Raw genomic sequence first — 14,415 nt, 5'->3', positions numbered from 1 at the left:
GGCAAACCTTTAGTAAATGGATCCGCTAGGTTGTCAGCCGATTTGATGTAGTCTACTGTGATTACACCAATTGAGATAAGTTTTCTAATGGTTTTATGTCGTCTTCTGATGTGACGAGATTTACCATTGTAGAGATTATTTTGAGCCCGAGCTATTGCTGATTGACTATCACAATGTATGCGTATGGCTGGCACAGGTTTCTCCCACATAGGAATATCTTCCAAAAAATTTCTAAGCCATTCAGCTTCTTCTGCTGCTTTGTCTAAGGCTATGAACTCAGATTCCATGGTAGATCTGGCTAACACTGTTTGTTTGGTAAATTTCCATGATATTGCTGCTCCTCCTAGTGTAAAGACATATCCGCTCGTGGATTTTGAGTTTTTGGAATCTGATATCCAGTTAGCATCACTGTATCCTTCGAAAACTGCTGGTTCTTTACCATAGTGAAGCCCAAAATCTTTGGTGTAGCGCAAGTAATTGAGTACCCTCGTTATAGCTTTCCAGTGTGTATGACCTGGATTACTTGTATATCGACTAAGTACGTTTACTGCATGCGCTAGATCTGGTCTAGTACAATTGGTCAAGTACATGATACTTCCAATCACACGTGCATACTCGTTTTGTGAAACCGCTTCACCTGAATTCTTTGTCAAGTGCATTTGGGGATCTAACGGAGTTTTTACCGTAATCTTAGAGTACTTTTCAAATCTCTCTAATATTATTTCAGCATAATGAGATTGGGTTAAGATAACTCCGTTTGAATTTCTTGTGACTTTAACCCCGAGAATTACATCTACTAATCCCAAGTCTTTCATCTCAAATGTCCATTTGAGCATGTTGTTTGTTTGATTGATAATGTCTTTATTGCTTCCAATAATGAGCATATCATCTACATATAGACATAGCAAAACATACGCATTTTTGGTAGTTTTGTAGTATATGCATTTGTCACATTCATTTATTTTGAACCCATTTGACATCATTGTATTGTCAAATTTTTCGTGCCATTGTTTAGGAGCTTGTTTAAGCCCATAAAGTGACTTTACAAGTCGACATACTTTGTCTTCCCTGTCCGGGAATGACAAAACCTTCAGGTTGTTTCATGTAAATTTCCTCTTCTAAATCACCATTTAGAAAAGCAGTTTTTACATCCATTTGATGGATTTCTAGGTCTCTTAAGGCTGCGATTGCTATCATCAGTCTTATTGATGTTATTCTCGTTCCAGAATGGAGCTTCTGGTGAAGCCATGGCTTCTGCCAAAGTTTTTGGAACATTTTCTACTAAAAATGCCATTAGGAAATCTTCCCCAAAAGATTTTTCTTTTCGAGCTCTTTTGCTCCTTCGAGGTTCATCTTTTTCTTCATTTTCTGAAATATCATTTATAAAAATCTCGACGTTTGTCTCAGTTTCTGAGTTTTTGTCATTGTCTCTTTCTTCTCGAGTTCGTTTTGAACCTTCCGGTTTTCCGGCTTCTACAAAATACAGTCATCAAAACGTTGAGCTTAACTTGGTCCAAAAAGAATAGTTCTTATCGGGCCAAAGGCCCTCCACCCAAGCCCTCCACCCAAGCCCAAGCCCAAGCCCAGCCGAGCCGGCCGGACGGCGGCGGCGGCGCGCGCGTGGGGAGCTCTCTCTTCCTCTGAGCTGTTTAACCTCTCATGTCATGAAGACATATATATACTCCTCAAAATCAACTCTCCCAACCAATGTGGGATGTTGTTAACTTCATTTCATTAAAGCCAACAAGGCTTTTTGTAAGAACCCAAAGGCCCATTTCATTTTCACATTTTGCCATATATTATTTGAGCCATTAGGCTTAATAATTAGGCCCAACAATCCCCCCCACATGAATAGAAATGACTCTTCTAAAACATATGCAGACTAAATGCAGACTCGATAGACTCTAAAGAAAAAACTATACTTATTCTAATCATGATTAGACTAGACAGACTTATCGAGAGTGTTTGCGAAAAATTCACTGTGTTTGAGTTGGTGGCATTTTTAAGCCTTGAACCACTCATAGTTAATATCTGTCGGATTTACTTTACCAGAAGGTGAACATGATGTCTTGAACCAACCGGTGTTTTATGTAAACCGAGACAACATGCATAACGCAGCTTCATTTTCTCGTAGAACTTAGTTCTCTATTGTGTTCATTGTGGCCCTGAACTATACCTGGTTTTCATGAGTGAACTTAGAGAATATAGCCTTGCATTCATTCTCCTAGAAACGGCCCCATTTCACACTCATTAGGTGATTGACCATGAAAAGTATTGAGTAATACCCCGCTTAGAAGCTATGGAATCATTAAAAGCTTATGCTTATCCTTCACACATTTGTTAGCACTTTTATCATCTTAGGAGCTGGGAAGAGACTACTTTGTCTCAAGTGCTTTGGTTAGATTCTGCTTGATTTTGTTTTCCGTTTGAACCTACGTCTTGGGATCTCCAATCATGATAGGTAGGGTTGCAATCATGCATCCTCATTCGTTATAGGCTTTAAACCCATTCCTTTTGATGATTTAGCAACAACATCTCGTGGCAAACCTTTAGTAAATGGATCCGCTAGGTTGTCAGCCGATTTGATGTAGTCTACTGTGATTACACCAGTTGAGATAAGTTGTCTAATGGTTTTATGTCGTCTTCTGATGTGACGAGATTTACCATTGTAGAGATTATTTTGAGCCCGAGCTATTGCTGATTGACTATCACAATGTATGCGTATGGCTGGCACAGGTTTCTCCCACATAGTAATATCTTCCAAAAAATTTCTAAGCCATTCAGCTTCTTCTGCTGCTTTGTCTAAGGCTATGAACTCAGATTCCATGGTAGATCTGGCTAACACTGTTTGTTTGGTAGATTTCCATGATATTGCTGCTCCTCCTAGTGTAAAGACATATCCGCTCGTGGATTTTGAGTTTTTGGAATCTGATATCCAGTTAGCATCACTGTATCCTTCGAAAACTGCTGGTTCTTTACCATAGTGAAGCCCAAAATCTTTGGTGTAGCGCAAGTAATTGAGTACCCTCGTTATAGCTTTCCAGTGTGTATGACCTGGATTACTTGTATATCGACTAAGTACGTTTACTGCATGCGCTAGATCTGGTCTAGTACAATTGGTCAAGTACATGATACTTCCAATCACACGTGCATACTCGTTTTGTGAAACCGCTTCACCTGAATTCTTTGTCAAGTGCATTTGGGGATCTAACGGAGTTTTTGCCGTACTCTTAGAGTACTTTTCAAATCTCTCTAATATTGTTTCAGCATAATGAGATTGGGTTAAGATAACTACGTTTGAATTTCTTGTGACTTTAACCCCGAGAATTACATCTACTAATCCCAAGTCTTTCATCTCAAATGTCCCTTTGAGCATGTTCTTTGTTTGATTGATAATGTCTTTATTGCTTCCAATAATGAGCATATCATCTACATATAGACATAGCAAAACATACGCATTTTTGGTAGTTTTGTAGTATATGCATTTGTCACATTCATTTATTTTGAACCCATTTGACATCATTGTATTGTCAAATTTTTCGTGCCATTGTTTAGGAGCTTGTTTAAGCCTATAAAGTGACTTTACAAGTCGACATACTTTGTCTTCCTGTCCGGGAATGAAAAAACCTTCAGGTTGTTTCATGTAAATTTCCTCTTCTAAATCACCATTTAGAAAAGCAGTTTTTACATCCATTTGATGGATTTCTAGGTCTCTTAAGGCTGCGATTGCTATCATCAGTCTTATTGATGTTATTCTCGTTCCAGAATGGAGCTTCTGGTGAAGCCATGGCTTCTGCCAAAGTTTTTGGAACATTTTCTACTAAAAATGCCATTAGGAAATCTTCTCCAAAAGATTTTTCTTTTCGAGTTCTTTTGCTCCTTCGAGGTTCATCTTTTTCTTCATTTTCTGAAATATCATTTATAAAAATCTCGACGTTTGTCTCAGTTTCTGAGTTTTTGTCATTGTCTCTTTCTTCTCGAGTTTGTTTTGAACCTTCCGGTTTTCCGGCTTCTACAAAATACAGTCATCAAAACGTTGAGCTTAACTTGGTCCAAAAAGAATAGTTCTTATCGGGCCAAAGGCCCTCCACCCAAGCCCAAGCCCAAGCCCAAGCCCAACCGAGCCGGACGGCGGCGGCGGCGCGCGCGTGGGGAGCTCTCTCTTCCTCTGAGCTGTTTAACCTCTCATGTCATGAAGACATATATATACTCCTCAAAATCAACTCTCCCAACCAATATGGGATGTTGTTAACTTTATTTCATTAAAGCCAGCAAGGCTTTTTGTAAGAACCCAAAGACCCATTTCATTTTCACATTTTGCCGTATATTATTTGAGCCATTAGGCTTAATAATTAGGCCCAACAAAGGTACTATCTGACTTGTGTTTTATCTTTTCAGATTTTCAATAGAAAAAGTAAATTTGAACTCAACAAAGAAAAAACTTGTCCGTTCAGTCCCCACTGAGCTCAACAAAGACCATAACCAAATCTTGGAGCTGGCTCAGGTTATAATCATAACATTCATCTTTTGCATTATCCTTTAACTGAATTAACTAGAGGATTCATGTTGCTTTCCCCACAGGGTCAAGGCTTTGTGACTGTGGAACAAGTACGAAGACGGCTCTCGTGGACATCAGGTCGGGTCATAGATGCTCTCGAAACTTTGTTAGAGGTATGCATTTTCTCCAATATGGTTAACACAATGCAACCAACCAACGAACCAGTGTGGGTCCTGAAACTTTGTAATTTTACTATTAATTTATTTACAGGAGGGCTTTGCAATGATCGACAATGGCATTAAAGACGGAAAATGTCAGCACTGGTTCCCTTGTGTCTCTTCTGTTTACTCATTTGTTGGTTCTGATACTTGAAAACTATTACATGCTCTCTTTTTTATTCATGCTTTGTACTCAATAAACTCACTCTGTGTTGCATATAAATTACGTAAAAATAATCTTATTTGTTTATTCCATCAATTTTCTTGTACATGTATAAATAATTGTGTTTTCAAACAAACACCGTATAGATCAGATACTGCAGAGATCCACCTTGTAACTATTAGTTACGCTTGGCTGATGTTGATGTCGGTTTCTTCTGTCCACTCAGAGTTCGGCTCGCTCTATGACCTTGGTCTCACCCCGAGCTTGAAGTACAACACCATCTCCAATACTTCAAAGGCCTTGCTTTCATCCAAGACCTTGTTCCAAGCCCCACTCACAATGCAGTAATTGTTGTTATACGGTGCTCGGTGATGTTCCCCGTGCTGTTTCCTCGAAACAAGCACCCCCATGTCTTGCAACGACACCACGAGAGGTGGAAGCTTGCTCTTGGTTCCGTGAGCCCAAGCATGGAACTGCTGGCTAAACATTATGCAGAAGGCAAATGTGCTCACAAAGCCATGAACCACAGGGTCATTAAACGCAAGGTCTAGCGGAAGCACCGTGAAGGTTATGACTCGTTACAGAGCGTGTAGATTGTTGGCGAATTGTCTTTTGGTGATTGTCCAAGGCCACTTGTGGTGACCCTGAAACGCTTCGATTTGGGCTCCTACTTGTGGCGTTGACTCATCTCCATAGTTATCGATGGCCCAGTGGTAGACACCAGAGCCAAGATCAGTTAAGACGTACCCTACATTTCCGGCTAAAGCTGGTTCAAGCCAGAGATGAGAACCAACCGCGCCAGTGATAGACTTTGCTAAAGAGACCACCAACCAGCTGCAACCCATAAGCGGTGAGTCCATGTAGACTGGAGAGTTGGGTCGTTGGAGAGAGGACGATTCACAAAACGTTTCTCAACCACAAGCTTCTCACGGTTAGGCTGAGGCTTGGTGGTGGTAGTAGCAGAGCAGGTGACAAGAACATGGAGAAGTGAGGGACGGTGAGTTCTTGAGATGTTGGTGATGGGTCTTAGGGGGGTACTTGGTTTGAGATGATGTGTGGAAGACACCAAATTTGTATGGAAGCTTTAAGCCAATGATAAAGAGGAAGAGATTACTTTAAAGTTATGTTGTGGTGTACGTAAGTGATTCACTTAAAGTGATGCGTGGGGCTATAGTGATCACTAGAGAATAGAGATGATCAGCTCTTGAAACTTATAGAAACGTTTCAGAATTTGGCTTCTTAGTTTCTATATTCACCAACTACCACCTAACATTTCGAAAAGGAGCTATTAGACCCCAAAAACAAAACATACTATATATATATATATATATATATATTTTTTTTTTTTTTTTTATCAAAACATCTATTTATCTATATATATAAATTAATGGATTTGGGTTTCAATTTGTATACAGGTTTTATGTTCGGAATTGATCCAAACAAAATAAAGAGCAACTCGATATGTAATGAAACGCAACGTTTTTGATTTAGGGATTAAACCATTCTTCGTCTCCGCCATACGAAAGCTAAACTCGATCTATGGTTTCGAAAGAGTTCTTTCATCTTCTTCCTAAAAATTCTGAGAGTCAATCAGTTACAGGTTCATCTTCTTAAAGTCGTTGCTTAAATCCATGACCCACAATCTCTCTTCAATGCGATCATTAATATGGGAGGCGGTGGAATTGCGACTATAAAAAAGTAGGCTTTCATGCTATGAGAACGATCTCCTTATTCATTTTCACAAACCATTAATCTTATTCTGAGTAGAATGGCTAACATACAATCTTCCTTTCCGATTTGAAGATCGGACACTGCTCCTCCACCTTAAAGTGCGGTTTCTCCGTTATTGGGAGGCTAGAAACGTCCGACGCGGTGGAGAACTCATGGGAGTCGATATGTTGCGACTTGATTCCCAGGTTTGTTTTATTCCTCAGCTTGAGTTCATAACTAGATTTTTTTTTTATTACATTTTTAATGTTTCCGTTGTCTTCCGGTTGCCGGAAGAAAGTTGGATTCAGGCCCAGAAAGATTGATTCATGGCTGATTGATTAGTATATTGCATGTTTCTTTTGTTCTTTCAAGCTGAGACTTAACGAAGAAGAAGAAGAAGAAAAATAAGAGTAAAAGCATGTAAGAAGTGTTTCGTTCTCTCTTTTCTTTCAAATAAGACTTAATGGTTTGTCTTATGTTTGCAGGAAGACGACCCAACAATCCCTGTCGTTAAGCTATTTCCATCTGGAGAGTTTCCTGAAGGTGAAATCCAACAGTATAAGGACAAGGAAGTTTCATACAACTCTATTTAGCTTTAAGGGAATATTTTTAATACGTTTTAGTATGCAATATGCGTGTCGATATAGTCCATACAGCTTTTGTTTTTGCTTCTGTTGAACTTTATTAGATTTTAAGACTATGGATCTTGATCTCTGTAATGTAGCAATTTGTGGAGAACAACATCTGAAGAGGAGAGAGATTTGGAGCGTTTGGACAAAAGCCAATATACAACTCTGTACGCCAGGCTGCAGAAGTTCATAGCCAGGTTGATCTCTTTAACATATTAAATTACTACTGATTATTTTTTCTCCTGGAATATTTTAATATTTTTCTTCATAAATTTTCAGGTTAGAAAATATGTAAGAAGCATAGTGAAGCCTGGAATGTTGACGACTGATGTATGCGAGACACTTGAGGATACTGTTCGTAAACTTATATCAGAGAATGGTCTGAAAGCTGGTATTACTTTCCCTACAGGATGCTCTTTGAATTGGTTGGTTTCAACTTTCTCTTCCTATCCACAATTCACTATTCTTCTTTAGTACTCATGTTCATCTCTGATGTTTTTTAACTTCCAGGGTTGCTGCTCATTGGACACCAAACTCCGGAGACAAGACTGTACTTCAATACGACGATGTTATGAAAGTGGATTTTGCAACACATATTGATGGTATGACTGCAAATTTTAGTTTTGTTTCTCCTCTGTACAAAAGTCAGATTGAAACTAACATCTCTTGGTTTTTTGCAGGGGACATCTTTCTGTATGTGGGCTATATTATATTCTCATACTGCGCCTTTTGTTTTTTTCCTGTTTAATTTAGTGGTTAGTGGTGGGAACTATTTTCTAAGGTATCATTGCAGTTTTCTAAAATCTGCTAGCCATATTTATCTTACGAGAGTTGGTAAATTTAGACATTAACAATTACTGGCAGGAATTGTTCAAAAAAAAAAATTACCGGCAGATATACACTGAGTAGAATCATAATTTTTGTCATGTACACTCTCTTTTGTTCGAGGAACGATATTTTTCTCTTAGAGGAGCTGATGACATATACTATGTCATTTTTGGGGTCTTTGCTAATAATTTTGAGTGCCTGTTTTAGTGGGTAATGTTTTTTTTTTAGAAATGGCTTTCAGTTCACCCAAAGCTCATGGAAGAACCTTTAGATGTTGCTGAATGATGATTCATATAATTCACCGGTGGGTCTAGACAGAAACGGAATTGTCCTTCTGCTATGGGAGAATGGTACTTTATGTGGCTCCATAAGCCCTGACGAATTGCTTTCTTATGTGTCCCTTTTTTCTAAAGAGCATCCCAGTTAAAGGCTTCTCTGATCCAGCTCCAATAAAAGCTCTCAGTTACACACAATGTGTGCGCCCTAAGAAGTAAGGAAGCTGCGGTAGTTGTGTTTTGGAGTTTAAGCTAATTCTTTTATTTACTTGGATATCAGATTTTCAAAGCTTTTGTTCACAATATAATTTCTTTTTTGTTATATCAATTTCCAAAAATAATGGCTATAGCTAAATATATCTTCTCAAAGTAACACATATATCGGGAAGAAACTATCCAAATACAATTATGAAGCTTCTAACTTAATTGGGTTTTTTGCAAAAGTGACTCAAAACTTGGAGTCAAACAGAAAACTAACCTTTTCTTTTGACTCCTTTTTTTTTTGAGATTTTAACCCCACACCTGCATTTTATCTACGAAAATGCCATTAACATTTTGTTTTTTTTTTTTTTCGAAAATGGCTTCTTTACTGTCTCAACCTCATCTTCTTCAAGTATTTACAATATTGCCACTGCAATGAATAGTGGCAACAACCTTGTACGAACTGTTTGGAGCTTTTAATGCCCTTTAATGCACGTAAATCTCTTTACACTCTCTCTGTTTCAATTGTTATGAACTAAAAACAACATTTCTTTCACTTTCTCTCTATATTCATCCAAAAAACTCAAGCTTTTGATTCAAAATATGGGTATGGTTGACAGAGCCATATTTCTTTCGTTTTTACTTACGGTTGCTTTCGTTTGAGGTTCTGGGTGGTTGGAGAAGACCCTGTGTGCAAACGAAGTCATCTCACCTAGTTTAAGGTACGAATTTGAATTTTTTTTCAAGATCTGTTCGCGTAGAAGACTTACTAGTAAGTCATCTGTATGTAGAAGACTTACTGATGAGTCTTCTGGTCAAACGGACGACTTAAATTAAGTCGTCCAGCTTTGTTTGTTAAAAAAAACACTCCAGACGACTTATATATACGTCGTCTACGAGAAACGGGCTAGTTTTGCATTTGACCGAATCGTGTCAGATCTTTGACTATTTCTGGACGACTTATAATTCAGTCGTCTCTGGGAAAGTTAAAATTTCAATATTTTATGAAAACTTGACGACTTACGTGTAAGTCGTCCTAAGGTTAGTTTTGTAATTGAAAAATAAAACTTGAAATTTAACTTTCTCCAGACGACTTAGATGAAAGTCGTCCAGCTAAACGACTTAATTTAAGGTCGTCCGGGATAAGCAAGGTTTGACCAGAAAATTGGGAAAAATTCTGGACGACTTTGCTTTCCCCGGACGACTTTAAATTAAGTCTTCTGGAGGGACGACTTTATATTAAGTCGTCTGGTTAAAGTTAAATTATGAAGTTTTATTTTTCAATTACAAAACTAACCTAGGACGACTTACACGTAAGTCGTCAAGTTTTCATAAAATATTAAAATTTTAACTTTCCCAGAGACGACTGAATTATAAGTCGTCCAGAAATAGTCAAAGATCTGACACGATTCGGTCAAATGCAAAACTAGCCCGTTTCTCGTAGACGACTTATATATAAGTCGTCTGAAGTTTTTTTTTTAACAAACAAAGCCGGACGACTTAGAATTAAGTCGTCCCTTTTAATTTTCAATTGCAAAAGTGACCTCTTTAGACGACTTACCTTTAAGTCTTCTGGACGACTTAATGCTAAGTCGTCTGCGGCAATGTTTATTGAACTTCTTCATTTTCTCTATGTTTACTAATGTGTTTTATTTTGAATATTTGCAGATGATTTTTCAGTTACATGCAGTGTATGGAGAATGGTTGTTGAGAGATTTCCGTTGGGATTTTGTGGTTGATGATCTCAAAGGAGCAAGATTGTTTTTATTGAATGAAGATTCAACACATGCTGAACTTGTTGCAATGGCTCAAGAAGATTATAACCTGGACATGAGAACAGTGAGTGTGGAGATTAGCTACTCATTACCAGCAGAAATGATGATGGCTCCAGGCAGTCTTCCCATTCATGTTACAAGTGATAGACAAGTTCGAAACTTGCTGGAGATACTCAAAACCCATAGAGTATGTCTTTGTGTATCAAGCCGCAGCAAGGTCGAAACGGTTTCAGAGAAAAGGGATATTGATGAAGCTGGTGAATGGGAAAAAGATGTTGGTGATAATGATGAAGCTGGTGAATGGGAAGAAGATGTTGGTGGTGATGATGAAGATGTTGGTGATAATGAGTTTGTTGAAGATGAAAATCAAGATGGGGAGGAGGAAAATGGGGAGGAGGATGCTGATAATTCTATTGTTGGTGAAACGGATCAGAATGGTGGGGATTACAGTCTTTATGGAAAGGTTCCAGATGAGGACGAGGAAGATGATGATAATATTTGTTTTGAAGAAATCCAAAAGGCATATGCTAAGACAAATGCTATTGAAGGAGGAAAATCGAATGGTACCATCTATGTCAACCAGAGTTTTGTTAGCAAGGGTGCACTGCTTTCAGAGCTGCGGTTGGCAGCAGTGAGGGGTAAGTTTTCTTTCAGATTATACAAATCAACGAAAACTCTCGTTGTGGCAACATGTCCGGTTAGCTATTGTGGATGGAAGGTCAGAGCGAGTGTCAAACATGGGACAAACACGTTTTGGGTAACAAAGTATGTGGAAAAACATTTATGCTCAGCGGGAGACCGAATCGCTCAGCGGAGACACTGTACTCCGAAGTATGTAGGTAGTCTTTTCATTGATCGTGTTGGAATCATTGATGGGATAACTCCGCAGCATATCACTGATGCAATGAGGAACATGTTTGGCATGGCGCTTGATTACACCACTTCATACAGAGCACTGTTATATGCACAAAGATTGGTGAGAGGATCAGCAGAAGAAGGGTATTCGCGTCTGGCATCATATCTCGAGCAAATCTCCATTGCAAATCCTGATTCTATCACGGCGATAGAACTTGATTCTATGAAAAGATTTAAGTATCTATTTCTCTCTTTTGGAGCTTCTATCAAAGGTTTTAAGTATCAGAGAAGGGTCATTGTGGTGGATGGAACTCACCTAAGTGGAAAGTATGGAGGAACTATGTTAGTTGCAGCCGCACAAGATGGCAATTTTCAGATATTCCCATTGGCTTTTGGGATCGTGGATGAGGAAGATATACCTTCTTGGGAATGGTTTTTCACAAAATTGGCTAGTTGTATATCTCATGACAAGCCTCTGGTGATAGTCTCCGACCGGCACAAGGCCATTAAAAGTGCGTGTGATAAGGTGTTTCCTTGGGCAACCCGAGGAATATGTTATTATCACCTTCAAGATAACATTGTCAAAAAGTTTAAAGGGAAACATCTCATGTACTTGGTGAAAGGGGCTGCTTATGCTCACACGGTTTACGATTTTGACCGGTACATGGCTGAGATACGGAGTGCAAACCCGGAACTTGCAACGTATTTGGAGAAAGCCGACGTCAGGCTATGGTCAAGGGTTTATTGTAAGGGGAACAGGTTCAACATAAAAACAAGCAACATTGCTGAATCTATTAATTCCGCACTGAAGCGAGCAAGAGGATTTCCGATTACGTTCCTGCTGGAGTTCATAAGGCAGAAGTTAGGAAAATGGTATTGGAAAAGGAGACAAGATGCTTTGAGTCTCACAACTGAACATAGCCGGGCTGTTGAATACTTGCTTGCTGTTCGAGAAGAGATAGCGGGTATGATGACGGTCGAACCAATTGATGGATGGCATTTCTTTGTCAAAGGTGGCAAAATGGACTGTGTGGTTGATTTGGAACATGCAAAGTGTGATTGTGGTGTCTATGGAGTGGAGAAAATACCTTGCTCTCATGCTATAGCTGCTGGAATACATGCTGGTTTGCATATCTCCACACTTGTATGTCCACTGTACTCAAAGAATTATCTGTATGCAGGATACTCAGAGAATATATATCCTATCGTGTCACAACATATTGAGGAACGAGAATGCTTTCCTCCAGAACTAAAGCGTGGTCGGGGGAGACCGAAGAAATCAAGATGGCAATCTTGGTTGGAGCTATCTAGGATGAGAGGACACAAACCCAGGAAGAAACACAGGGCACGGAGATGCTCAAACTGCAAGGAAACTGGCCATACGAAACCACAATGTACACAACCAGTTGACTAGTTGTCCAGACGACCTAAATTTAAGTCGTCCCGTCTTGATTACCCGTCCAGACGACTAAATATTTAGTCGTCCAGTGTATTTTATTTTTAGACGACCTTCTACTAAGTCGTCCAGTGTATTTTATTTTTAGACGACCTTCTACTATCCCTTCAAGTGTATTTTATTTTTAGACGACCTTCTACTATCCCTTCAAGTCGTCCAAACCTTCTAGACGACTTATTTGTAAGTCGTCCAGTTGGAAAACCTTCCAGACGACTTATAATAAGTCGTCCAAACCTTCTAGACGACTTATTTGTAAGTCGTCCAGTTGGAAAACCTTCCAGACGACTTATAATAAGTCGTCCAAACCTTCTAGACGACTTATTTGTAAGTCGTCCAGTTGGAAAACCTTCCAGACGACTTATAATAAGTCGTCCAAACCTTCTAGACGACTTATTTGTAAGTCGTCCAGTTGGAAAACCTTCCAGACGACTTATTTGTAAGTCGTCCAGTTGGAAAACCTTCCAGACGACTTATTTCTTCCAGACAACTTATATCATGTTCAAATACAAAAATCATGTTAAAAAATCATGTTCAAATACAAAAATCATGTTAAAAAATCATGTTCAAAAATCATGTTCAAAAATCATACATGCCCACGAACTTATCACCATCCACATTTTCTTTCAGATGCTGATCAACAAGCTCCTTCCATATATCCACCGCCATATTATCCCTCATTTTCTTCGCGTTGCACCTAGCAAAGTCTTTAGGGTCAAAGGAGCCCCCGAGCGCATGACATTCAATGTACTTTACAGTGTACACGCCACAATCACCATTGTTGGCCGTGGGTACACCTTTCAGCGGTCTCTCATATGTGTATGGCTCCAACCCGTATTTGACCCGCATTTCGTCGGTGGCTGCGCACTCAACAAGCAGATAAGGGACCATCTGGAGAAAAGGCTCCATTATCGCATCCCATGCGTCTGGTACACTAGATGAAGGTATGCTGTCCCAGACGACTATGTGCCTCTTAGGGATCGATATCCAAATAGCAACCCAATGCTTGTCGTCCAAGTTCACTGGCGCATAGATATCATCAATGTCCTCCCCCCACTTCTTGTTTGATTGGCAAAATGAAGGTATTGATCCGTCATAAAAATACGACGCCCCACCAGGTAGAACTCTTCCTAAACCTTTGTGATCAGGTTCCGATGTTTTGAAGAGCTGATACTGCTCTCTCCAAGACTGAGAAAAGTTGTGATCCAGGAAGCACATTCGCTCGCTCCTGAAAGCTTGTGGGTTCTCCTGATACCTCTGCCTTAGCACATTAATCCAAGCATCTATATGCTGCATATTAAATATAACAAGTTAGAAGTTACCAGACGAAGACGACTTATATTTAAGTCGTCTACGTGGTCGTCCAAGTAGACGACTTTCCAGACGATTTATCTTTAAGTCGTCTGGAAAGTAGTCTACTTGGACGACTTTGTAGACGACTTAAATCGTGTGCAGAAGACTTACGCAGTCTTCCAGCCATCCTCTGGCTGTCCGGAGGAAGTGGTACCACCTTGTTGGTGATGTACGTGGTTTGTCCTCGATCTTAGTTAAATAATGACTGCAAACAAAAAAGCAATCAGTTTTGGACGACTAAATCAAGCTATTATGGGTAAAGCAATCACTTACGGATCAGTTTTCAACCAATCAGCGAGTTCCTTCAACTTTTCTTTGTTTACTGGCGGAAATGGATTATAGGCTGCCACTTTATCTTTTTTTTTCTCTGCCATATAAGGAGATCTCACAGTAGGAGCAGGTTTCTTCGCTCGTTTACTCTTTGCACGCTTGTCCAATACAACCAGGCTCGGTTGTG

General features: G+C 39.4%; 1 long non-coding RNA gene and 2 pseudogenes across 1 annotated transcript; 2 read left to right on the top strand and 1 right to left on the bottom strand.

Moving 5' to 3' along the window:
* The window catches only part of LOC106445569, a 33,980-nt pseudogene that overhangs the window by 8,950 nt on the left and 10,615 nt on the right, over window positions 1-14,415 (top strand).
* LOC106360488 lies at window positions 4,940-6,152 on the bottom strand (annotated as a pseudogene).
* LOC111212585 lies at window positions 6,306-8,690 on the top strand. Its single transcript, XR_007317908.1, has 7 exons — window positions 6,306-6,577; window positions 6,683-6,795; window positions 6,962-7,009; window positions 7,075-7,415; window positions 7,498-7,643; window positions 7,729-7,820; window positions 7,899-8,690. It is a non-coding gene; the product is annotated as an uncharacterized LOC111212585 (long non-coding RNA).

This window comes from Brassica napus, chromosome C1, assembly GCF_020379485.1.
Source record: "Brassica napus cultivar Da-Ae chromosome C1, Da-Ae, whole genome shotgun sequence".
Taxonomy (NCBI): Eukaryota; Viridiplantae; Streptophyta; class Magnoliopsida; order Brassicales; family Brassicaceae; genus Brassica; species Brassica napus.
This window is presented reverse-complemented; position numbering and strand designations above follow the sequence as displayed.